The 27,956-nt window shown below is 36.8% G+C and overlaps 2 long non-coding RNA genes across 5 annotated transcripts in view; one reads left to right on the top strand and one right to left on the bottom strand.

Annotated features, from left to right (window-relative positions):
- Positions 1-27,956, top strand: part of LOC140637900 (uncharacterized) — a 381,100-nt gene that overhangs the window by 263,093 nt on the left and 90,051 nt on the right. The window lies entirely within an intron of this gene.
- LOC140637899 (uncharacterized) lies at positions 40-27,882 on the bottom strand. Of its 2 annotated transcripts, XR_012034977.1 has the most exons (3): positions 27,406-27,882; positions 1,564-1,747; positions 40-422 (listed from the first exon to the last, which is right to left on the bottom strand). It is a non-coding gene; the product is annotated as an uncharacterized lncRNA (long non-coding RNA). The 2 variants fall into 2 exon arrangements; XR_012034976.1 differs by lacking the exons at positions 40-422; positions 1,564-1,747 and adding an exon at positions 25,096-25,402.

Genomic DNA, 27,956 nt, shown 5'->3' with positions numbered 1-27,956 from the left:
ACTTCTAAAAAAGTCTCAGTCATTTCACCAATAAACCATCCCTTACTTTCTGTTCCTTGAGTTTAGGGTAGTGTTTCTCTGATAGTACTATAAGTCCCCATGCACTTTATATGACCTGATACTATTTGGAATGCGTATTAATCTTAGAAGCATGTCACAAATCATCTTTTAAGTGAATCAATTCCCAGACAGGGACCCATTAATGACAACTCCCCTTCATTTACATTGATTCCGTTACCTTCAAATTAAAAAAATAATCTTCTAGGTTGGTCAGCAAAGTGTGGTGCCAAAGCAGCAAGAAATAGGGTCTGGATTCCAAACACCTGAATTTAGCAACTCCTCTCTGTTCATTTCTTAGCTTGACCTTGGTCATATAACTTACTCTCTTTGAATCCCAGTTTCCTTATGATTATAATGAGTACCTTATAAAACAAACAAACAAACAAAAACAATGGATGTGAAGGCACCTGAGAATTGTATGACAACATATACAAGATAGTTCAATATTTTGGTTTATACCAGTTTGGGAACCATAAAATGTAGTACATTTTTAATTGCAAGTGATAGCCCAACACAAACTGGCTAACATATGATGATGTACTGAATTAAGTACAGCTAGTCCTGCTATAACCTGACATATGCATTTCTAAAAGCAAGTATATATGATGAAGATTATGGATATACTAATTGCCTAAACCAGCACTGTCTAATAGAAATAATATGCTGACCAAAACTGGCTACATATGTAATTTAAAATTTTCTATGGAGATATTAAAAAAAAGAAAGGTGGAATTGAAGATATATTTTATTCCACCATGTATCTTAAGTATTATTTTAACATATTATCAATATAAATCTTAATAGCTTTTTTAAATAAAAAAGAATGCAAAAGACTATTTTACATTTGTAGTACATCTCAAACCAGCCACACTTTAAGTAGCCACATGTAGCTAGTGGCAATTGTACTGGACAATGTCAGTTTGACACCTGGGTCACATCCTTAGGGCAGTGGTTGGGGCTCAGTCCCCAGAATACATGAATTTAGAGTGGGGAACAAGTTAGTAGGAATTGAGATTGATTGCTTAGATAACAGAGAATGGAATTTGTGGAGACAAAAATATTGTTTCACAAAATCTCTTAGTTTTTAAGGAATTAAAATTACTAATCTCTTACTAATCTCCAGGCCATTTTTGGCTAAATTCTATTTAAATGAATTCTGTAGTTCACTGAAACTGTAGCAGATGCAGAGAGAAAGTGCTAGACTGGGATTTAGGACATGGGATTTTTGGCCCATCTCTGTTAGCTCTTCTGGTTGTTGAGGTGGACAAAGTTCCTTGGTTTTCATTCTTCATCTATAATATAAATGAGTTTGAATAGGTGTTTTCTAAAGTTTTTTTTTTTTACTCTAATATTATTAAAATAAACTTCATTGATGTATAATTACATATAATAAAATGTACCCATTTTGATGTGTATTTCAAGGAGTTTTGACAAATTTAATACACTTGTAACTACCAGCACACCCAACATATGGAAAACATTTCCGTCCCCTCTAAACATTACCTTGTACTACTTCTCAGGTGATGCTCTGTTAATGATACTTTGGTGTTTTCTAGTTTCTGGATCAAGTAACTTGCAGGCATGGTTGAAGTCATAGCTGAAATGGGTTCGGATGAATTTTCTGTGTTCTATAGCCAAGTATTTATTTAACCTAAGCTGCCAAACTGTTTTCCAAGGGTTGATACCACTGTATAAAACAAACAAAAAAAAATATGAAAACTCTAGTTGCTTCATATTCTTGCCAAGACTTGTTATTGTCAGTCTTTTTAATTTTAACCACTCCAATGTGTGTGTAGTGATGTTGCAGTCCCTACTTGCATTTAACTTGCATTTCCCTGATGACTTAATGACAAGTCATCTTTCTGTGTGCTTATCCATTTGCACATCAGCTTTTCTGAAGTGTTGGTTCAAATCTTTTGCCCATTTAAAAAAAGTTCTTTGTCTTATTGCTTGTCAGCTATAGGTATAGGAATTATTCTTTTAGTCTGTACCTTGTATTTTATTTTATTTTGTTTTATTTATGTCATGCTTAGAAGAGCAAATACTTTTAAATCCAATTTATCAGTCTTTTCTCTGATACATATGATACATGTATTTTGTGTCCTAATCTAAGAAATCTTCATCTATCCCAAGGATGATTTTATCCTATATTTGTCTAGAAATTTTATAGTTTCATTTCTTACATTTAGATCTACTATCCATTTTGAGTTAATTTTGCATATGAGGCAAAGATGGAGATTCACTTTATTCCAAATGTATATCGTTGTTTCATTTTTTAAATCTTTTTTCCATTGAATTATTTATGTATATTATATATATGATATATATAAGCAGTAATGTGTATAATATAATAAGCATTTGTATAATCTATATATTACTTCTTTTTTTAAAATTTTTATTTATTTATGATAGTCACACAGAGAGAGAGAGAGAGAGGCAGAGACATAGGCAGAGGGAGAAGCAGGATCTATGCACCAGGAGCCCGACGTGGGATTCGATCCTGGGTCTCCAGGATCGCGCCCTGGGCCAAAGGCAGTTGCTAAACCGCTGCGCCACCCAGGGATCCCTATATATTACTTCTATGAAATGTTTAAACCATGGATCGTTGTTATTTTTGTGTCCCTTGTTTAAAGCAACTTGGGAATAAGACAACTGAGCCTGAGTCTCTTTTCTGCAAGCAATGGTATTAAATTAGGAGGATAGTTCTATGTCTTGAATCTTGACTACTGACCCCGTCTCATATCTTTGCTCAGGAGTCAGCCATGGGAAGAAGGGTCTTATCTAGAAGATAGTACCTCTTAGACTCCAAGGATTTGGATTTCTGGTTATTCTTTCTCTCCTCTCTTCTGTATCTTCCCATCTAAAGCTTCCTATTTATATGGCCACCATACCAATTTCAAAACACTTTACCCCTCTGTTCTGTGGATCTATCCCCAAATGTATAGTGCTTTATACACAAGTAAACTTGATCTGAAGACTAGCATACTCTAAAAGTATTCATACTAGACTGTTAGGGAGACAGGTTTTCTATCTTTAGGAGCCTTGACAATAATGTATATGTAATTTTGGATAATGCATACTCCTTGAGTTAGGATGTCTCTGGTTCTGCAGTTACTCTGGCAGACAGAATGTTTGCCTGATTCTTTCTGTCATGGTTTTCACCATTGTTTGTGTTTGTCTTACACTGCAGTGAGCTGGTACGTTGCCCTAAGCTATGGCAGATTTGATTTCTTGTAGTGCTGGTTCCTTTTTTGTTATCGTTCTCATTACTTCTTAGCACCCTGTCCTTGACTTCATAACCCTTGGAGGACCCCACTTGCAAACCTGCTTTCAGCAGAGTAAGATATCTTCATCTCTGAGGTCACGTTTCAGGCTTTTGTTCAGTCACAAGTTCTGTTTGGATTTATCCTCGGTGTGTCTACTTGAATATTCAAAAAGTCATCAGCTAGTCTAATTTGTTTTTTTTTTAGCCATGTAAAAGACTGATTTGCTTTGACAGGTGGATCAGAAACAGAATTGGAGCTATTTTATCTGGACCTAATTAAACAACCTTCATTACCGGCAGATATATGTTTGTGACTTAAAATTAGCATGATTGGAATTAAAACTCAAAATATAAGGCATTGAATTCAGATATGGCTGGTTTAAAAATAAATTCCATACATTTTAAATGCAGCAAGTCTGGCTTTTAAATATCCTATAGTGACAAATTCCATTTAGGGGTGTATGTGTGTGTGTGTATGTGCGCGCGCGCACGCGCATGTGTGTGTACGCGTGCACGCATGCACCCATGGCTGTGGCCGTAGATAATAGTAAAGATATGGCCCATATTTTATGAACAGTTCCAGAGCAGCATTCTGAATTGAAACTTCAGTAAAATATTTTTAAAATCTCATTTCTCCTCCTCCCCTCCAACCCCCAAGTATTGAGTTCAGCTTTGAGGATTTTATGTAGTTTTCTTTGGCCTCAAAGTTTACATTCTCTAATCAAATTATTTCTATTCATCATTGTCGAGTTTCTGAGATTTTGTGATTGCCTTTTATTATATGTATCCTGATTGTGTGCAGACATATATATATATATATATATATATATATATATATCCAGACACAGTGGAACCTGCTTAAAGTGTTCTTTCACATGTAACATTTAAAATCATATTAGATTTTTTTCTTATAGTATTTTATTTCCTTAACCTTTCAAGAAATATTTTAAAAGATTTTATGTGTGTATACATATATACATATATACGCACACACACACCCATAGACACACACACACATATATATATATACATAAAGTATTTCTATAATTGTAGATGGGCACTCCGGATAATGATATAAACTTAGTAATTATCAAATAATTATAAAATATAGGCAATATTTTTGTCATTTTTTAGAGTTTTTGAGGGTTATTATGCACTTAGATATATGAGCCAGATTTTACCTTATGAAGAAAAATAAAAGGTTGAATAAAACATATTGACATTTCTGTTCAACATTAAGGCTGCAGGAATTATGGTGGATTCCTTTTCCTAACAAACATTAATATGAGATTCCTGGTGTGATGAGAACTGGATATCAAGAATCTAATCCCTCCCCCTGCCTTTGTGCATCAGTGGCCCTCTCCAAATTATTAAAATTCCGGGTCTTTTGTGATACCTCTTGATGCATTGTTGCAATTTTAACCATGCTTTAAAATGCAAGCAAGAGCACGTCCTTAGTATTTATAGCCTCCTTATGTATCTACCATTTTTTTTTATAAAATATAAAATAAAGCATTTGTGTTTATCCATGTCCTTTTAAAAATTAGAATTTCCAGATGGTCCCTTCTTTTTTATGCTTTTCTGGAATCAAAACAACAGTTCCTGCATGTGTTTGCCACCTTTGTTTAGATTTGCTCAGCCCTTCCTTCTTACTGATGAGGGGTCTAATTCAGCCATTGCTGCTGCTCCTGATCTTTGTTCAATCATTTCCCTTCATGTAAAAGGGGTCCTGGTTCAACATGGGCTCAGTGGTAGGCATTGCTTTCATTTGTGTTCCAAGTGGAGTAATTAACTTTTCAGTGCGCATTGTCACCATCTTTGAGTTCTTGAATCCCAACTTTTACATATCTGAACTTTAGGTGGTTAGGATTTAATTTGGGAGCATCAGGATGAGCTAACTGGTCAAATTTGAAATGTAAAATCCTTGGATTTATTTTCCCCTTCATTATAAGCAGATCTGTCACCTTATACTAGGGTGTTTATCATTCTTTTCATCTTTCTCCTTAATGCAGTGGGGATGATGGCAGTGTCTTTACTCAGGCTTATTGATGTATGGCAACTACCTTAGTTCTGGAAGGAACTACAGATAACTGGCCATATTTGGTGAGATGTTGGACAAGGGATTTCTGGATGGTTGCCTTAAGCACATCAACGTGTGAAAGGTTGTTGTTTGTAAAATTTTATTGGTCTTGCTTTGTCAAAGCTCATTAAATCTCATAGCATTAAAATTATGATGATCTAAAAGAATTTTTTTTTTGAGATAGGCAAATGGAAATTAAAATTGTAGCTGCTCAATTTACAGGCATGTGGCCTTGGGCAAGTTTTTTAGTGCCACCAAATTTCACTTCCCTCATGTGTAAAATCTGGAAAATCACAGTCCTTTGCTCAAGAAGTGAGGATTAAATAAAGGAAGTGGAGTGTGGTGGTTGGAATCATAGAGGCTGGGCATGTCTCCACTACTTTCCATGTGATTGTAGGCAATTCATGTAATCTTTCAAAGCTTTGGTTTCTTCTTGAGAATGTGAATTATAGCAGCATCTTCTCATAAGCTTGTGAGGACTAAAGCAGATAATACCTTTAAGGCACTTAAAACTATGCTTACTGCATAGGTAAGGGTCTAATAGGGTCATTCACCCAACAGATATTCATGAGGCACCTACTATCTGGCAAGTATTATTTTAGATGCTGGAGACACAGATGAGCAAAAATCCCTTTGTAGCCCTCACTCTACAAAGTGGTAGTAGTAGACAAAACAAAACAAAACACACACACACACACCAAATAAATATATAATAAGGGCTATGGAGAAAAATTAAGTAGACAAGGATAATAAGGAGGGTGATAGTCAGGGTTGCAATCTGAAATGGGATGGTCAGGGCAGGCTTACTTGGAAGATGGAGATGATTAAGCCATGTGGTTGAGGAAAGAATGAGTGAACACAAAGCCTGTATGGCAGGAAACACAGAATAAGTAGAGGGTGGCAGTAGTAAGAGAGGAGGCCAGAAAGAAGATAAGGACCAACTCAGAGGGTCTGACCAGCTACTCTTAGGAGTTGAGTTTATACTCTGAGTAAGATGGAGAGTCGTTGAAGTTTCAGGCAGAAAAGTGACATGACCTGACACATTTTGTGAGGAACACCTTGGCTGCTAAGTTGAGGATGGATTATAACTATAAACCAGACGAGGGTGAAGGTAAGTGGGATTATGATGATACTGGTGGTGGTGGGAGAAGTGAGCAGAATGTGGGTATATTCTGAAAGTGGTGCTGTTGGAATTTGCCATCATCAAGTGAGATGGAACATTGCTGAAGAGTAAATATTTGTTAATGGTAGACTATTGTTATTAAAAGTAAACTGGTATTAGTCTGAGGTTTTCTTTGCAAGTTTGGGAGGAAACAGAGACTTCTTCAATGCTTAGGGGGATTTAAGTATGATGTCAAGAAGGACTTCACTCATATGTACGGAATGCCTTGTGAAGCTTTGGACTAAGTATCTAAGGAGATTTGGATCTTACTTTTCTTAATTCTTTCATTTAAGAAACGACTTATAAAAAGATTTCTGAGTTGAAGAATCCATTAGGTCAGGAGTAGGTAACTATACCCTGGGGGACAAACTTAGCCCACCTTTTGTTTTTGTAAATAAAGTTTTATTGAAACACAGCCATGCTCATGAACTCATTAAGTATTGTCTATAGCTGCTTTCAGGCTACAACAACATAGTTGAGCATTTGCAAAGCCTAAGATGTTTACTCTCTAGCTCTTTATAGAAATTGCCTTAGATGAACATTTATGTGTGGCTTACTGTCATAAACACAGTTATTTTCATTCAGGGTGTATTTATGAAAGTATATGGCACCTAGCAATGAATGAAGATACCCAAAGGTACTCATGAATATGTTTATTTTGGAGGAAGGGTCCAGGCTCTGGAACATTTCCTTCAGAAAGTGACATCATTATAATAGTACCATTTATCTATACTTTACTATGCTTCAGGTGACTGTCCTAACCACTTCACATTTACTAGCTCATTTAAGCCTCACAACAATCATTCAAGAGATAATACTCTTACTCCTGTTTTACAGAAAAGAAAAGTGAGGTACAGAGGGGTGTATGACCTGCTCAGAGTTTCACTGTTGGAAAGTAGCAGAGCCAGGGATGCAAATGTAGGCAGACTGGCTTGAGAGCTCATGCTGTTCATTTCTGTGCTTTTCTTTTATCCAGGCAATTTCTGAATAGTTTCTTTGCTAGATGCTACATGTGACTTCTCCCATCAACAAATTCCTAAACTTGGCTTTGAACCTGCTCTTGTGAGATTGTTCAATACATTGATCATCAACATCTCTGCTGTTTCATTTGCTTCTGCACAGCGATGCCATTCAGCTGCCGAGGGGCAGAAAAAAGAGTGGAAAATTGCCACATCCCTAATTGTGTTCTTTCCTTTTACGTCGACAGAATAACAGAAAGACAGTGCCAGTTTTGCCACTTGTCTTGTAAGTGCGAAGTCTCAAAGAATAATGCAAAATTAATTTTCATATGTTTATGAGTTTATCCAAGCTGAGGGGCTCTTAACTCTTTAAATTTCAGTGTTGGGCTACTAAAAATGGATATCATTTTTCTTTAAATAACAGGCCATTTTAGAATAAGACTGTCAGAAATGAAAATACTGTATTATGCTTCATTGTAATCTATTCATTGCTTTGAGGGCTCTAGGCTCTCAAGGGAGCATTAAAAATCCAAATGGTGTCCCTGAGTGCTGGGGTTTTGCATTTGGATCTCTTATATAGCTTACGTGTAAAAGCATGAGTCATCTGACAATCACCTATTGATAACACATTTGAAAAGAACCAGCCAACTTCTTCTGGCTACAGTCTACAGTAATTTCGAATCAAAATGTTCCTCCCTTTCCCCATCTCATGGCCTATTTTAGATGATAACATGCAAATAAGTGTTTTTCCTGCTAATTTCACTCATTTTTGGGTAACTGCCACTCTGAAGATGCAGCTGCCACAGATCAAAAGTTTCAAGAAAAGAGGGTGTTGTGGCTGCTGAAAAAGCTTTCTTGTTCCTGGACTAGATACCCAGAACCACTAGTGCTTGTCCAATGGCAAGAATCTGATCTAGGGCACATGGATGTGTCTTCTTATTTTTCTTTGTTGAAACTTGTCACTCTCTTACACACAATATCCATTCCCAAGGCAATGGTCCACTGTCCGGGTCTTCAAAGACTGTGAGACTTCAGTTGGCCTAAGCACAGAAATTAAAAGGTCCTGGTTTACCATGTATACATTAAACAAGTTGAAATAAATGAACTAACCAGTTTCTAATGTTCTCATACTTTAAAGGAATAATTTGGGAAATAACCTCAAAGGATTTGTTTGTAAGACAGTAGGTATTTATTATATAGATGGTGAGAGGGACCACAGGTGCTCAATATCTATCTTAGATATTGAGTGCCTACATGACAGACTACACTAGACCCTGAAGATACAATTATAAATAAGGCAAATGGAGGTCATAGTCTTTGTAAAATTTACTGGAAGAGACAGAAATATAACAAATAATTAATAATAAATTATGCACATAATTATGTGATTACACTAGGTAAATTCTGTGTAGAAAAAGCATAGAACATGACAGAGTGGGAGAGAATAATGGAGATCTTAGACTAATGAGCAGAGAAGACCCCCACCCCCCAAGGGAAATGCCATGTGAACTGACCCTTGAGAGATGAATGGGAGGAGGCAGAAAAATTAGGGGCAAGCACATTCCTGGCAGAAGAAGGTCTTGTGTAGGGAAGAATGAAAGAGGAGTGTGAAATGAACCTAGGGAGGTAGTCAAGGGCCATAACCACCAGTGCCTGATAGACCTAATTTATAAGTTTGGACTTTATCCTAAGAGCAAGGGAAAGCAGCTAGAAGATATAAGGACCTTACTATGTGTATATTTGTGTTTTGTAGATGGTAAGAATTACAAAATTTAATGGATCTTTCTATGTATTTGAAAACCTTATAGAAAATTCCATGGGAATCCACAATCATTCTCATATGAGATTTTATCTGTAAGTACCTAATCCCATTTCACTATATCAAAACTAAACATTTTCTGTATCTCTCAAATCTTCAAAAGTCTTGTGAATCATCATGAGTAATTTTTAAGACTGAGTTAGCTGGAACTGAATTCAGAAGATCCAGTGAGTGGGGAGGCTTGACTCATTGATTTTTAATACGTTTGAATTGGGAAAAACTTTGAGGAATTAGAAAAGAGCAGAGTCCATGAATTCTTGGGAACTAGTCCTCTAGCTTTTTGGTGGTGGTTTTGTTTTTACAATGTATCTGAGAACTTTAAGTTTTACTATTAATATATTTTAAATAATATTTGCCCCAGATCTTGACTTTCCTTGTACAATATGCTGGACTGCCTATGGGCAACTTGATACCATTTCCCAACTTTGCACTATCAGTGGTGTGGGGATTTTGAGGCATAAGAACAAATTTCTTAGAATCTCTGTCAGAAGAATTCTGCTTTACATTCCACCAGGGAAAGACACTTATATAAGAGACAGAAGGTAAAAGAGAATCAGAACCATTATTGCCTCTGGGCAACACTGGGAAGGTGTTTGACCAATAGCAGATGGCAAGTAGGTTTTGCTACAGGTTTCTGGGTGCTCTGCAGTTCCTCTGTACTGCTCAGGTGCTAGAAAACTGAGACCATCAGTGCCATTATGTATTAAATTGAGGCATTTCCTGATTTCCTGGATGATAGTGGTGGTTTTCCAATCTTTTTTCCCTCAGCCTTTCTAATGGATCTTAAGTTTCTAGCTCCTTCTGTTGGATCCATTTCTGCATGATATAACTAGAGTGGTTCTGTTTTTCTAACTAAATTCTGATTGATACACACCATTATCAGTCAGTTCCCGTTTCTAAAACTGAATTAAATTTGTTTAGTGAACTGACATGTGTCTTCCAAGAATACTGTTTAACTAGCCTGGATAATTTTATTAGTCTTCTTTTTTTATTAGTCTTTTCTTGAATATTCTGTTCATGACCTCTCACACCCCTCCATTACCAACCATAAATAGATCTACATAACCTGTAAATCACAAATCCTCATCTTTTTAATTTGGATTAAAAGGGCCTTCAGGAACTGTTCCCCACCATATTTTGTCTTATCATCTCTGGTCTTGTCAGTGAATCACTAACATGGTTAATCTCTTTGATGATTCAAGGTCTCTGTTCATGTGATTCTCTTTTCTTAGACATACTTCTTCTTCTTCTGTTAAACTCGTACCTTTTCTTGAAGATCCAATTCAAATACTTCTCCTCTACCTTTTTTTTCTCATGACTATCTGCCCAACAATTGCAACTAAACTTCAAGAGCAATCTATATGTAATACAAAATTGTTATATTATTTTCTGTTTTGCTTTCTACATTCACCAGTTAGTAAATTCCTTGAGGAATTCTAGTTCTTCTTCTTCTTTTTTTTTCAATCTCAAGAACTTAGAACTCCATAAATGGTCATGGACTTGAAATACTGCGTTGAAATAGATTGTCACTTCTATGCCATCTATGCAAGAAAACAGCTTAAAAGAACCTCTAGAATCTTTTCAATAAAACTAAAAAAAACCTTTTCAAAGTTATCTAATGTTTCATAAAGTAGCCAAAGGAGAACTTCAACTTTTCTCTTGCAAAAAGAGGAAAACTACTAAAGAAATTTTCTTGCTTTTCAAAAACTGATGTTTTGAATATGTATTTTTTCAAGATATAAAAATGTAACTCCTGCTAAAGCCTTTGGGCATATGTACAGTTATAAATATAACATTAAAATACAAGTATACATCATAATTTAATTGTATCATACAATACAAGGGAAGGGAGAGAGTGAAGACTGGCATATTGCTTGCAGTAGAAGCCTCTCACAGATAGCCAGTGGTATGGGGTTAGAGATGATAAACAGTGCAGGAAAAGGCAGGGAGGGATTGCCTGGCGTTAACTAGGATTGCATTGAAATGGCAGCGTGAGGGCCTTGGTTCCCCATCTGGCAAAACAATCGTACATGAATCCTGCCGATCATAACCATTGATAAATCCAAGAAGCAGTTTTAGTCCTGCTAACATGGGCCTAAGCACAAAGGGTATGCTAAATGGCAAATCTTTGTGGTACGGTCTCAATGCCAAGGGGAGTAAATTCTTAATTTTCATGTGTTACTGGCTCAGTGTGGAATTTCAAACAAGTTATTCAATATCTTTGGGCCTCAGGTGCCACATCCATTTATGGGGATAGTAATGTGTGACTCCTTCTTACTTCACAAGATTGTTTTGCACTTTTCTTCTATACATTTACATATCCACTTTCAAAGCTGACTCCAGGCAAGATTAGGAAGTAGAGAAGGTTTTTTTCTTGGTACCTTCCCATGTCCAAAGTTTGAACTCCATCCTCCTTTCTGTTTCCTCATTCTGCTGGGGTTCCTATTCCTACTGGGCCCTGCCAGATAGCACAGTAACTATTCTTTGAGTTATAGGTAACATTTGCATAGCATTTTATAACATATGTGAGGATTTATTTTACTCTTACAACAGCTTTGTGAAGAAGTAATTATTATGATCCACATTTTCCAGGCCAGGAAACTGAGACACGGGTAGCTGTTAAGAATCTTGCACAGAACCATGTATTCAATTAAATGGTATGTCTGGATCTGGAACCTAAGAATTTTACTCAAAACAAAACAAACAAACAAAACCTAAATTAAACTAAATACCTCTGAAGGATACATGAAATTTGTGAAGATTTAAAAGTTTTGGAGCACTGAAGAATGAGCTTATAAAAGAGCTCCCTGGGGGTAAGGTTTTGTATTCATCTTTTCCATGGTTGGATTCCCAGCCCATAGCAAAGTGTCTCATGTGTAGCAGTTACTATTTCAAAATAGTGGATGAGTAAATGAATAAAATAAATGAATGAATACTAGAATAGCAGTTATAGTATTGATCTATGTACATTTCTGTATATTTAATATCTACACATAGGTGTATCTTATACATACACTATGTACTCATATGTCTATGACAGTGTATTTGTTTTGTTTCGTTCTGTTTTGTACAAATAGATTATCCTTTCTCATTTTATTTTTTATCTTGGCAAAAATGCTATCATTTACATTTTTATTCCTTTTCTTTACACAGTGAAAAAATTCTAGGCTGGTCATTATAGGGACATTTTTTGGATTTTTAAGATAAACTTTGTACTTTAGAATAATTATAGATTTGCAGAGAAATTGCAGAGAGAATTCAAGATTCCTGCATATCCCTCACACAGCTTCCCCTAATGTTTACATTCTACATACATTGCCAAAGTTAAGAAGCCAACATTGGGATATTAGTAGTAAACCAACAGACTTTATTCAGATTTTTCTAGGTTTTCCACTAATGTCCTTTTTCCACTCCTGGATCAAATTCAGGACAGCACATTACATTTAAACACCACATCACATTTAAACATCACATCTTAGTCTCCTCTGATCTGTGGACAGTTTCCCAGTCTTGTCTTCATGACCTTGGCAGTTTTGAGGATTACTGGCCATTTATTTTCTAGAATGTCTTTTAATTTGGGTCTATCTGATGTTTTCCTTCTGACTAGACTGGAGTTATATGTTTTGGGGAAGAGTACCACAGAGGTGAAGTGCCCCTTTTGTCACATCCTATTGGGGGGTGCATGTTATCCACAAGACTTATCACTGGTGATATTAATCTTGATCACCTGGCCCAGGTAACATTTGGCAGATTTCTCCACTGTTAACTTGCCCCTCACTCCCCCTGTACATACTCAGTTCTTTAGGAGCAAGTCACTAAATCCAGTTCAGTTCAAGGGCAGGAAAGATGGATGGGGCAGTTGGGGGAGAGCACTCAAAACCACCTTCTGGAGGGAAGAGGATTGATATAAATTATTCAGAATTCTTCTGTGAGGAAGATCTTTATCTTTTTCTCATTTATTTACTCCTTAATTTGTAGGAGTATGGACTTATATATTTATTTTATACTTTGGGCTATACTCAAATACTGTTATATATTTTTTTGCTCAAATTGTTCCAGCTTTGATGGTCTTTTTTAAGTTTTGCATCTTTAGAATGTCTCACCTATCAAAGGAGCTCTTCCATATAAGCCTAGAATCACCAAAAATGCTTGGCGTGGGACTTAGACTCATGACATCAGAGGATCCTGGTATGCGATCGTGTTGCCATCAATTACAGATTTTCTTCCCTGTGTGCTCAGTTCACCAATGTCAATCCCATCACTTTTCCTCAAGATCGCTGGTGATAATTTCAGAACCAGGATGCAGGGTTCTGATGGCCTCTTCTGAAAAGCAAAAATGTAGTGAAAGTTGCAAAAGACCAAGGCCCTGATGTTTCAGGGCTTCAGCACTATCTTTGGAAATGCTGGGAGGAATGGGAGGAATAAATTCCCATGAGGTTCCCTCTATTGTTCCCTTGACTTCGTTAATTTCAGTAGCAATTGGAGGCTTAGGACAGGTGATGAATTTGGTCCAGAGTGAGGTTAGTTGAGAAGGAAATGAAAACAGAGGTTTAACAGGAAGATTAGTGGACTTTCTACCTCTGGGCAATAAATGTCTGCTTTGGTCCTCACTAATCAGTTTTCCACATGCCTCATGCCATTTGCTTTACTTAGGATGAGTTCTTAGAGCTCCATTAGGAAGTGTTCAAACTGCTGTTTTGAGAAGGCTGATTTTCTTTTTCAATGCCCTCCTTTTAACCCACTTCCTTTTTTCTAAGTGTATGCACATAGAGGGCTGGTCAAGGGGGAAATTACGCTGATTAGGAAACATGGTCCAATTAAAGTCCACATGATGGGGAAATTGCCTGAGAGTCCAAATATATGACTTCAGGATAGAGAGGCCACTTTAACACCTGCAATGAGTGTACAGATTTCAGAGCTTAAGAGAATGGGTGTCTGATCAATTTGCATATAAAAAATGATGGGATCCAGCTAAATAATAATATGTCTCTTATCAGGGAGGGGAGAGTATGTAGTTTCCTTTAGCCCTATGATATTTAGAAAACATTTACTATTTTTAAAAAGGCAAAAATAGGAAGATTGGAATAAGGGCACAGTAGTCCTTAATTATTTCCCTTTACACCTGTCGCCTCTTGCTTTCTTTATGTCCCTTTCATTCCCACCCAAACCTTAACAGTTTTCAAAACCCCTTTTCCCTCAATTTTTAATGAGCATTTACATCATAAGGGCAGACTCAAAGAGTGTTATGAGGCTAAAATTATTTGAGCTTTAGGAGGGAAGATGGCAGAGGGTCAAGGTATATAAAGGAGAAATCTCTCATGGTGAAACACCCTTTGAAATGCTCCTCATACTGTCTGTTTAGTTTTGAGAAAGTTTCATAGTGGTTGACAGATTATGTAATCTGCTTGCCCGCCCACTGATGATTTTTTGGCATGGGGAGATTGTACAGGTATTTCGATTTTAGCTAGTCTCTAGTTAATAATCAATAGTTCTGTTGTCTAATGAAGTGATGGCCTTGACACCCTGGCCTTTGTGCAGTGTTAAAATAACATTGATCGCTATCATTATCATATGCCCTTGATATACTGAATAAGGACATGGATATCAATCTTGGAGCAAAGTAACATTTCATAAATCTTGTAGAAATAACCAGGATTTTCCAAACAGGCATATGCTTCTTGACAGCAGTGTGACAGAGGAGTCTAAGACACAGATAATTTATAATTTATCTCTAAACTCAGATTGAAGAAAGACTCAAAACTAGGATTTAGTATAAAAAGTATTTCTTTATATGCCAAAGAGGACAAGAGAGGCTTTTGATTTTTTTTTTTTTAATAGTAGATGGCATGAGGAGGAAGGCTTCTGTGGCACTTTTGGGGTAAAGGGATGGAGGAAGAATGGAAAAATTTCTCTTGGCTATCCTTTCTGAACTTTGTTTTGAATTTGGTGTGAGCTTAAAATGACTTGATAATCAGAGTCCTGGCATATTGTGGAGAGGGCTTTAAATGGGACTGGCCCTCATCCAGCTCAACTGAGGAACTGCAAGGAAAAGGATCCTTTTTTCCAGCAGATTCTCTTCATCAGCGTCTCAGATTTCAGACTTTTTTGCTCTAAGTTAATATTTTAACCTCTTTGCAACTAGTTTTTTATTTAGAAATGCCAATTATTCATGTGACTATTCTAATTATCTGCATATCAAGGGATTGAATTATTCCTTATTGCTAGATAATAGAAAAGAAGGATCATTGGATCAAAATTTCAAGATAAAATTGTTTCTTACTTGGTAAAATTGCTCTTCTAAAACAATATATTCATGGTTCATAGTCTCTGGTAGACAGTCTTACCACAAATATAGAGACATTTGTTTAGAGAAGTAAGCTACACACAATAATTTTCCAGCTCAGAACAGTTACTGAAAGTTGTGTGAAGATTTCAGGATGTGAATAATTCATAGCAATTATTTTGTGCTACAGAATTATCCCTGTACTGTCCATAGAATTCCAGAATGGGTAAACAAGAAGAAAGTGTAACAATTCCTTGAAAGTTCCAGAATTCTCCAATGGACAAAAGCATTTAAAGGTGACAAAAGGAGCAGGAGCCTTAATCAGGATGCAGGCAGATAAAACACCAGGATGTTTTTATTGTCACTAATTTAAGAATACAGAGATGGTCTCCTATTTTTATTTTATCATTTTAATTTGATTTTATTTAGTTCATTTCATTTGAGTTCAATGCATCTTTTTAGTTAAATGTATTTTGATTTTTTATTTCTACTTTGTTAACCTAAATGTACTTATTGTTATTAATTTATGAATATAGGGATGGTCTTCTACTTAATAGACAGTTTTGGAGATTCTCTCTTCCTGTCCCTCTGCCCTCCCCCTGCTTATTTTTTCTTTCTCTCTCTCAAATCGTTTCAAAAAATTAAAATACCCACTGGTTTTGTTTCCTTAAGATACAAAGAGGCTTGCTCATAAAAACCAGATGACTGGGTATATATCACATGTGTGTTGTATGTTATGTATGTGTTGTGTCGGGGTTGTGTGCCTGTATTTCTACTCCATGCATGTGTGTAACTTTTATTAGTGCAACTGAGAATATGCCCATCATATAAAAAACATACATCTTTTGTAAGTTGGATGTGGAATAGATGTTTGATAAAAATGAGTTTTAATTGCTACATACTGAAATCTACTTCGATATAGGTGGTATCTGTGGATTCTTAATTGGGTTGGTAGTCCTTTAAATCGAATGAAAAATATTCAAGTCTATAACAAAATATTCAAGGGTGTAACAATTATTTCCCCCTTTTTGGCTTCCTCTCAAAAGATTATTACTTAGGACTCATTTTTGTTGTTACATTTCAAAAATTGGGTAGAAGGGCAGCCCGGGTGGCTCAGCGGTTTAGCGCCACCTTCGGCCCAGGGCCTGATCCTGGACCCCGGGATCGAGTCCCACGTTGGGCTCCCTGCGTGGAGCCTGCTCTCCCCCTGCCTGTGTCTCTGCCTCTCTCTCTCTCTCTGTCTCTCTCTCTCTGTCTCTCATGAGTAAATAAATAAAATCTTAAAAAAAATAATAAAATGGGGTAGAAAGCATAGAAGGAGCACCAGCTGTTTCTGATGGCTTGTCCTCTGAAACACCGTGGTGGAGAGAGAGAGAAGGTTGTGCGTATCTATATGCCAATATACAGGCCCCTGTGTTCAAAGAGACTCATGGGAAAACACCAACTGGTTATTTGGGCCTAAATGGTAGGGATGGTGTGGAGGGGGCTGGCGGGGAGGGGATGTCACTCAATGACTAAAGCCTGAAGCTTTTTTAAATCAATTATTTCCTCCCTTTAAACAGGAGGCTAGCTTCCAGCTGCGTAATACCTTTACTCACTAATCTGCCAAAAATGTAAATATTTTTATAAATACATTATTTACCGGGCAGGAAGCTTTTGGGGAGACAGTGGGGTGGTGGTGGAGCACAGAGAAATGTGCTGGCAGTAAGAGCTTTATGGCCACTCCAGACCCAACTGTCATTCCTCCGGTACTTCCTGTCAGTCTGACTAAACTCTGTCATCCCTCAACCCGGTTTAAATTAACAGGTAATTTGTAAATGTCACTTCAGGTTAGGCCGCTCATTTTGTTTCTACTCTACCCATGCAAAGTCTAGGACTAATTTTTCTTGTCTTCTTTTAATAGGATTTTCATTTATAAATAGAATTATGTTCTGAAAATAAATTACAGTAAGTGATGCACAGAACGGGTAGCAGCAGCACTTTCATAGAATTTCAAGCACCTACATCAGAAGAGATTAATAAAAACACTTCAAAGGCTAAATTCTATTTAAGCAGAAGACAGCTTTTGGTTAATATTTAATCTGAGTAACTGAGATCTTGGTGGAAAAATATAATTTTTTAATATCTAAATTAATTTTCAAAACAAAACCATTAATTTTGTTTGGAGAGTTTGTGCAGTGAGAAAGTTTTAGTAATATATTTGTAGAGGGAAAAGTTAATTAATTTTGTGGGGAAAAAATTAGCTTTTAATATTGTATTTGTTCTAAATGAATTCTTATTATTTGACCAGGTGTAATGATTTAGGATTCCTCTTCCCGAGCCTTTTCCATAGGCAAAGGAGGAGGCTCTAGGGGAAGAGTCTTTACTCCAGTTACTCTTCTGTGGCTGCCATGCACTTCACCCAATTCTTTGGCGAAAATTCCCAAGCTGGAACCCTGTACCTCTTCACCCCCAAAGACTGCAAGGCTGATTAGTGGGGTTTATTGCATGGAGGCCTTTGGGCATTGCCACTGTAAGAGGCTCATTGCAATCATGCACTTTTTTTTGCAGAGAGGAAATTAAGGCTGGGAGATGCAGTGGAGAATCACGTTAGGTTGAAGGAGAAAATGGGAGACCTTGCCAAGCCACGAGACAAATATTCACCAAACGGTCAAAGGGGCTTATTGAGATGACAACCTGTGAACTCATGTATGTGGCTTGAATACAGAAACTTGTGGAGCAATCAAGTCAGTCACTTGTGCCATCTTGCCAGTTGTGTTGTTTACTGGCTTTGTGGCCTCAGAGTTTAATATCTGTGTCTGGGCTGATTCAGTGGGGGTTTCTACAGCTGAAATATGTCCCCTATGCTGTAATCCTATTTTGTCATAGCAACAGGCTTTATCCCTCTCCTAACCAGGATCGGGTATAGCTGGGCTGGGAAGGTTTGGTCTTTCTTCTGTCTTGCAGCCGAGAAAGCAGCATTTGAACAGGAAGACAAAGCGAATCTGTAGTATTTAGGATCTGAGATTAGTTTAACAGAAGCTCTGGTACCAACTAACCATTCTGGTACTGTGTTCCTCTACCTTCTTCCTTCATTCCTAGTCTGCCAACGCTCTTTTTGGTCTATTCCCTCTTAGTCGAGTGGGAGATGTCGAGACAAAGAAGCTCAAATTGTGTTTAGTCCAAGCCTTTGCCAAATTTCTTCTCTACCTCGTTCAATGCGTGGATGCTCTGTGGACTTTTTAATTCCTTAAGATGATCATGTTCTTACTTGACGTAGATGTTTAATAGCTGGACTCACATGATCACATTACAGACATTTGAGAGATGGGAAGAAAACTACTCACACTGCTGTCATATTTCCTTCAATTATTTTTTTTCTATATCAGCTTTTTAATTCTATGTAATTTTAAGTTGTATACATAGGATTTATATAGATAGCCTTTTTCTCTTAGTGTGTCATCTCCTTTCCTCATATTTCCCATAGCTTTTATGGTTATCCTATTTCCAAAAGAAAAGGCAATTAAAGGAAACACCATCAGGATTCCTTTAACAAGTATCCTATACTATACTTATTTGGGAATAGTAGTTTATGTCTGTTGCCATTTGATATTATAAACATATTTTCACCAGTGGGAAGGAACCACCACTATATCTCAGAAACAGTGCTACCGTGGGTACGTCTCTGTGTGTTCAGTGCCAGGCCTTTCTGCAGGGCACCCACCTGGGAGGGGTGTGGCTCTGTACTCTCTAGTAAATGCCCCCTCCCCTTGTGTTTGAGCCTGTTCGTGTACATATGTCCTTCTATTTGGTAGACAACATGTGTCAAAATAATACACAATTATGAAGTAAATTTAAAAAGAGCAGGGAGAGCAAATGAGAGGCAGACAAGCAGAGCATCCCTTTTCCTAGTTGCCGTATGTAGTTAGAGAAAAGAATACTCTTATAACGAACTGTGTTAAGTGCACAAAAAGGTGCCACTTTTACCCAAATTTTTTTTTCATGAGTTTAATAGCATTTTTACTTAAGGTCTTTCCCCTAGGAAAAAAATGATGTAGAATGTTAGGGTGGAGGGCCAGGGAAGGTGTATTTTAAGTCTCTGATTCATTATGTTAGTTGTAAAAATTGCTACGAAGGAACAGTGAATAAATTTTTATTGGGAAAACTGAGTATTGCTTTCTCTCTCTCTCTCTCTCTCTCTCTCTCTCTCACACACACACACACACACACATAAACACACTTCTTAATTGAATAATTTCATTCCTAAATTCTCATTAGGATTAGAAGCATTATTGGAGGTGCTAGGTGACCCCTACACCTTTGAATAGCATATCTTTTTAAAAGTAATCAATTTTCTCCAGGCTTTCACTCAAACTGTAAGTTAAAACTAAAGCCCCAGAAGAGAAATTTGGCACTGATGAGAGCGAATCCCAACGTTGCCATTACTGTACCATGTTCGCTTGTAGCAAATCATACCCTTTCTTCCCCCCTGCAGTATTCTTAACTTGTAGCTAGAAGAAATAATTGGTTAGGTAGAAATGTATCATTACCAGACAAGCTTCATGAAATTGACTTTAAAAATCTTTGTAAAATATGAAGCATATGTTTAAGAATAATATTAATTAGGTCTCAGTCAGTTTGCATGTGCTTCAAAAAAACATACAATAATAAAAAAAGAGAGAGAGAGAGAGAGAGAGACCTGCTTCTTATTTACACAGCCCAGTACTTTGAAATTTCTCATGGCAGAAAGCAGTCCTTCATGTACATAACCTATGAATTATCCTTGAAATAAAATGTTTAATTACAGTTGACATTTCTGAACCCATTGCAGGTGGTGCCCATCTGAAGAGTGACATTGTTTACTACACTACAAGGCTCCGGGCCTAGTGTCAGAGATTATAAACCAATTTCCATCCCTGCTTTAATGCTGGTTTAATATCAGAAGAAGAACTTTACTGTGTAAATATTAAACATTTTGTTTAAATATTAAGTACCAAAGGTCTTTTCCTTTTGATTATTAAAACAGGAAGAGCCCCAACTTTGAAAGAGGTGCCTTGTTGAATTAAGAAAATGACTGGTTCTTTACCTTCAGGTTAATTATCACTGGCCAGAGATGTGTGCTCAGGCAAAATGTCAGTTGTCTACTTGTGCCATTGTGAATTTCGGTCATTAAACAGCAATAGGTGACCAGGAGTCACCCTTACTAATAATGAGTTTATTGGGAATTGTACATTTTCTCTTGACCTTTGCCTAAGAAATGGTCTGATAATTATAATCGACCAAGAAATGCTGTCTCCTTGCTGGATGCAGATAGAGCAGGTTGGGGAATCTCATCCACAAGGAAGTGACCCGTGACTGTTCCAACTGTAGTAGCACTCATTGAGTTTGACCACCATCAAGCTGCAAAGGAGCTGATCATCTAGGGTTGACAAGAAGGGCCCCATTGTGAAATACAAGTTTGTTTGCCCACCTGAGATCAAAATTAAACCAGAGAAGTAGAATTATATAAATATCTGGCCTGCAGACAAATGCTCAAGATGGATGAATTTTCCAATTAATTGGGATAGGAGCTATTATGTGAATATTCACAATTCCTCTTAATTGTGGAAAAATGAGCTTTCTTTAATTCTGTGGTATATAGAATTTGCTTGCTTTGCATCCTTTTTCTTATGCATTGTCTTAAAATTCTTGAGTAGAGAACTCTGCACCTATTGTATGAGAGATACAAATGTTACTTTTGCATTGATAACTATTGGGTCTAACTTACTGAAGTGCTTATAAAAGGGTAGATAAGTTCTGCTTTTAGGCTTTTGGTATTCAGCATCTCTAAATATGGAAGCATCTTTAGGATTCTAAGAATGATGATGAAACCAGGCAAATCTTGTTAGGAGAATGTTTTAGAGCACACTAGTTTTGAGGGGAAAGGGAAGTTGACTTTTTTTCCCAGAACTGTTGAACCTATTAATATTTCCATGTAGGGGATTAGATGGTAACATTACAAAGCAGCTTATAGGACATGCATCAATTGGTCAGTACTTCACAAGCACTTTTTAAAAATCTCTTCAATTATTAATCAATTAGCATATACATATATAGAGCATCCAACTGGTACCTGGCATTGTGGTGAACCTTCAGACAATTAAAACACATCAGAAAAGTAAAGATTAATTTACTAGATCCATCTAGAAAACAATTTTACATATTAAACTATTTAGCAGAAGGAAAACAAGGTTGTCTAGTCAGAGTGTGATCAGATTTTATAAGATTTTAGTAACCAGGGAAATGAAGTTGGGAGCAGTACTGTCCTTGAGCTGTATGATGTGGGGAGACTTACATACTGAGGGGCCTTTAGTAAGGGGAGAGGTTGGGATTGGAGAGTCCTACTGGAAGCTATGGCAGTAATATAAATTTAAAAGGTTTAGGTTAGTGCAGGACAGTGGGAATAGACTAGAAATGTGGTTTCTAGAAAATTTTAAATTTAGTGGTCACTAGTAGCTCTTTAAAAATTATGTTTCTCATTATTTTTCCGTATGTCAGGAGTATGGAAAATGTAATCCCATGGCCAAAGAATTAGTCAGGGATTTGGAAGGCATGCATTATTTTCTTGGTCAAATTACTGAAGCTCTGTATGATTTTGGATTTCCTATACCTTCTGGCTTCCCTGCTTTAGATGTAAAGTGACCATAGCAGGTGATCTAACTACTAGATAAGACTTTAAACATGTTTTAAGCTTCCTATGTGAAAGACTCTGGAATTAAAGAAATTCTTTTTAATATCCATGACTAAATTTTTTGTTCACGCCAACCCCCAAAGGGAGGACGGCAGCTTGCATTTGAATCAAAACTCATACATTATTGACCTTTGAAACATTAGTTTACCTTTTCTTTATTTGTGTGTCATCTGTTAGTATCCTTCAAAGATTTCCTCTTTTGAAAGATTTAGAGTTCTGCTTATTGAATTTGGTAGTTTAATTTAATATGATTCAATTTTAAATGTCTACTTTAGCAAAATCTTTGAGGTGCTTCCTTAGTTGAGATTTCTTTAGTCTTACAGTGCTGTTTTCCAAGTGTAAATATACTTTAAAATGTGAGGAGCTTTTTATGGTTAAGAGTCTTTATGGTGACTATAGTTAATAATACTGTATTTTAGATTTGAAACTTGCCAAAAGAATAGATCTTAAGGTTCTAATCACAAGAAGAAAAGTTCGTAAGTATGTATGGTGATAGATGTAGGTTTAACATGGTGATCATTTTGTTATATATATATATATCAAATCATTATGTTGTACACTTAAGCTAATGTAATATTATGTGTCAATTATATCTTAATACACTTCATGTTTTCTACTAATATTATCTTTTGCCTACTTTTCACTCAAAAAAGAATTATTGACTTATTATATAAAAAGATCTTTGCCATACATACTCAAGATATCCCAAAGTGAAAGATGTCTTCTATTCATATAGGAACTTAAAGTCTAGTTGGAAAGATCCAACATTTAAACACAATGGCATGTGAGTGGCAAAATAACCAGTGGGATATGCATTTATTCAGAAGTATATACACTACCTGGCACACTTGGCATATCCAAGTATGTAATGTGTCAAGAGATAAAAGATGAACTCCAACTGCAGAGGTCTTTGAATTAGGCCCAGGAGGAGGGGAGGATTCTAATCTGGAGGGAGAGCATTCTCAGCCCAGGGACTCTCTTTACAAAGGTATGGAGGCACCAAGTGCCAAAGCTGTGGCCAGGGGAGGCTACTATAAAGTATGTACTTAGTCTATGCTCCATACACACAGCACATAAATAGAAATGTTTAAGAGGCTATAAAATGGAAAGAAAATATGGGAATACCAGTGAATATCAATGAGGAGATGACAGATGTGAAAGATGTCTGATCAAGCTAAATTACCATTACCTTTTGAAAAACCATAACTATTTAGAAAGTGAATTTCCATTTATGTCACAAGAGAAGATGGTTTTAGTACTGTGTCCTCATGTCCCTAGTTCCTTGGTCAGAGGTCACCTCCTCCAACTCATTAGAAGCAGATGGAGCAGTCACCTTTCCCCACTGCTGATTTCTATCTCAAGGAACCTGGGAAATATATTTCATTTTCAAAAGTATCATTGATAGAAGTGCTCCCACTTCACTCTTGGGCTCTTTACAGACCATGTTATTCTTGGAAATGTCAACATATTAAAACCCATGCAATGTGAAGGTTCAGGGATAAGTTCTCTGGAGATTCTTGAAACAAGAGTCACTTTACCAGAGGTAGAACATCCTGGTCTTTTAGGTAATATTACTGTGTAAATACAAATCACCACAATTATAAATGGGTACTCCTCTTAGAGAATGAAAAGGATTGTTTCTCTAAGTTCTTAAAAGAAAAAAGCCTTCATAAATCCACTCACAGCCCAGGAAGAAACACTCAAAAATTTGATGTTGTATAAAAATAGAGCAATTTTTCCAGATGAGGACAAGCACATTAAAGAGAAAATTATTCTCTACCCAAAGCTGGCTTTGTTTATATAATGTTCCTTCCTATAAACCCCTTGAAGATAGGCATCACTTTTAAATTTCTCAAGAAACATATGAAATGTGCCATATTTAAGATATTTTGACCTAGCTTCTGTTTATAAGGATGCATTAGTAAAATCACTTTCAGGTTTTGGATAGAGAAAGTACCTATCTTTACCTAGATCTGTTTAAAGATTTGGGGATAGAGATTTAGATGGCTATATATTTCACAATGGAAATATGGCTGAAACTTCTTATGCAGAAATTTTAAAAAGTGGTGATTATCAAATAATTAACATCTTCCCGCCATTAGGCACATCAGTGAAATAGCACATGCTATAGTTTATTAATATATTTTATTGCAATTAATCACCCTTTCGGTTTTACTGAAAGCAAACCTGTTGAAAATATTCTATTTTGAACTAAACGTGTTGGTAATATTTTAGGACACCAAGTTTTAAAAGTCTAGAACTGACCCTCTGTCAAAAGGACTGTATAAATGAAAATTTTTTCTTGGCTATTTCATTGTTTTTTATGCACTATTGACAAAAATCAAATTTTGTTTCAGAAACGATTTCAAATAGATCCATTTTGGTTCTCTTGACATTTTAAACTTGTTTATGTAAAATTATTTCATCTTTTTTTATTGAAAGGCACTGAGCATTTCACAAGTAATGACATATCCTCTGGTGTGGAATGGTTGTTGAATCAGGTTTAAAAATATGGAATTCTAACATAGAGAGGTGGAATAATTGGGACAGGTTTTGTCGTGGCATTGTTGTGGAAAGAGAATATACACACAGAAGCCTTAGCCTATTTCTTGCCTAAACAGGAGAATCAAGAAAACCTAGATTGCCTTTTCTTGGAATTTACCCATATTTTAAAACATATACCAGTAGTTGTTTATCAGCAGAGTTAAATTTTTTTTTCTTCCAAGGTAAGCAACAAATTATATCAGATGAAAAGGAAAGAAGGCCAATTTCTTTTATTTTTCATCAGAGTAAACCCTAGCATGAAGCATATTGATACAATTTCTGTGGGCTGGTAATTTTCACAACCCACTTACAAGGCAATAATACATTTTCCAGATATTCAAATAATATGTATTACAGAGATTTGAAGGCAAAGAAAACGGCTCTCGCAAAAAGAAATACAGCCAAAGGTACCCTTCATTTGAAGAAATGCATAGAAAGAATCCACTATTAAGAGTTCCTTATGGGAATGATTGCTTGTCCTGTGTATCAGCCCCATCCTATGAATTATAGCAAGTGGATTCCTGCATTTTGAAGAGAAATGATTACTTATTATGTATCTCTAATTCCAAGCAGCACAAACTAAAGAAATTTCCTTTCTGTTATCTCAAACTTTAAACTCCCATATCTGTTTTTGCCTTTTTGAGAGGTCTGTGAACTGAAAATTACATCTCAACACACTGAAATTATTACTGAGGCTTGATCCTAAGGGGTAAATTTTCAGGACATGGCAGTGGGATTTAGCTGGGTAATTCTTATTAATACTAATAACAGTCAATTACTAGACTCTGGAATGTACCTGAAGAATTTCACCTGAAGTCTAAATACATGAAAACAATCTCTTAATCACACCCGATATCATACCTTCATGGGACCAAAGAGAAAAGATGAGAATATTAGTTTAAAAAATTAAAAAGAATCACAACTTTAAAAAAAGATTACTTCAGCTCATAGAAAAATTCATATTGCTTTCACATCTTATCAAACATACACAGAATTGGTGGGAAAACATTGCAAAAGCCAAAATAGATGACATATCAACCTTCATGCAATGCCTAATGACAAAGCCATGCCATTTCCACATGCAAGCTTTGGGAACGTGTGATGCTTTGTTCTCCCTAATTAGCAGGCTCTTCCTAGACCTAATCATTTTGGGAGGGAAAGTCTAGACTAAATTTAATATATGAGCCTTCATTGAGTTTAGTTTGGTTCTCATTCTGTTTCATTTGACTCTTGTGTTCCCTGAGTTTAATAAAATTATTAGCCAATATAAATTTAATTTGTCAAAAATACCTCACCCTACAAATTCAGCCTTTGAGAATGCATTGCCTAGAGAGGATTTGGCTTTAGACTGTATTGTACCTTGTCATAAGCTTATGATAAGCGCTCTTGAGATTGGCTATGACCCCTTCAGCAGGCATTACCCTCCCTACCCATGAAATTCCACCCTCCACCCCTGCTCCCGGCCCTACAAAATCCACTTCAATACTTTGAACATTGATTCATTTTCCTTTACCAGACAACCATCTCTTCTAGTGGCTGAGTGCAGGCTTCTTAGTCAGACTTAAAGCTTTGAGACTTTGGGCAAATTAGTTATCCTCTCTGGGTTTCATTGCCCTCCTCTGTAAAGTGGGGCAGCCACTATCTCATAGGGTGGTTGAGGGAATTAAAGCAGTTAAGAAATATAAAGCTCCTTTCTGAAAGGCCACCTAGCATACAGTAGGAGTACTGCAATCCCATAGATCTTTGTATAGCACCCTCTTGTATTTATATAATGATCTTATTTTGTCTCCTTAGGGCTTAGGTCCTTATTTTGCTATGTAGCCTTAATGGGCAAGCAAAGAATGGGAAGGACCCAAGAAAGCAGTCCACCACGTGTGAGAAAGGACAGGCAGCAATGCAGAGGACAGCATTTGTTTGGAACATCGGAAGAAAGAGTAAGAGAAGAGGGTGCAGAGGCCAGATTTAGGTAGAGAATTTCTGGGGTGCTGGGGAGCTGAGGGCAGGAGAGAGGAGGAGGAGAAGGAGTGCAGGAAGGGACAGGAGGAGAATATGGTGTCAAGCTGGAGCAGAGCCTCCACATGTGTAAACAGAGATTGCCAAGCAGTGCTGTTCACTCTCTGACATCATGGAGAGACTTCAGTAAAAGGTTTACATTCTTTTTTTTTTTTTTTTTTCATCTCTCCCTCCCTCATCTCTCTCCCTCCCTGCCACCCTGCCCTTTGTCCTTTCTTCTCCTTTTACTTTAACATGGCATTTATGTTATTTACTTTTGGGGATGGATTAATAAGCACAGTACCATTTTTCCTTCTCATCAGGGCCACTCTGTAGGCATACATATCAGCAACATTGTCCCCTCAGTGGCTTGTGGGGCTTTCCATAGAGGCTTGCGTGTGGCACATACCACTCCCGCCCCCCAACAATATTAATCCCATGGTGAATATGCTGTTTCCAAGCTGCCTTTTTTAATGAATATGTTTTGGAAAGATTTCTCCTCACTTTAATGTAGCAACCCAATAATACATACCACTCTACATAGACTTCAGATCTTTATAGTGTTGAAAATGCTTCTGTCCTCATGGTCTCATTTGTTTTCCCCACAGTAATTTTGCACATTTGCAGGTCAGGTACTGTCATTCTTATTTTATGCAGGAGGAAGGACATGACTCAGAGATGTGCTGGTCCTAGCACTGATAAGGCCCTATGACTATTGCTTTGTATTCATTCTACCCTGAGTGTTTCTAAAAGGTCTAATGGGCGCATATGATCTCTCCATTCTCTGGGATTCTAGAATTCCTTCTGCATTTTTCTCAGAATTCCATAGTTTTCCTTTATTTGTGTACTAATTGTTTCAGGTTTATCTAGCTTTCCAGCTCAATTATAAAAGTTCCTTTTGGCAAGGTGCTGACCTTCCTCAGGATGCGCAGAGCCTGTGTGTGAGGCCAACCAGTTTCTTTGTCCTGGTACAGAAGCTAGATAGTGGGACTGCTTGTTCCTACTTTTCTGTTCTAGGAAGTCTTGCCTTAGGTCATAATGCTGACATGGGGATTAGAACCCACAACCTCTGTTCGCCCTTTC

Source organism: Canis lupus, chromosome 8 (assembly GCF_048164855.1).
Source record: "Canis lupus baileyi chromosome 8, mCanLup2.hap1, whole genome shotgun sequence".
Taxonomy (NCBI): domain Eukaryota; kingdom Metazoa; phylum Chordata; class Mammalia; order Carnivora; family Canidae; genus Canis; species Canis lupus.
This window is presented reverse-complemented; position numbering and strand designations above follow the sequence as displayed.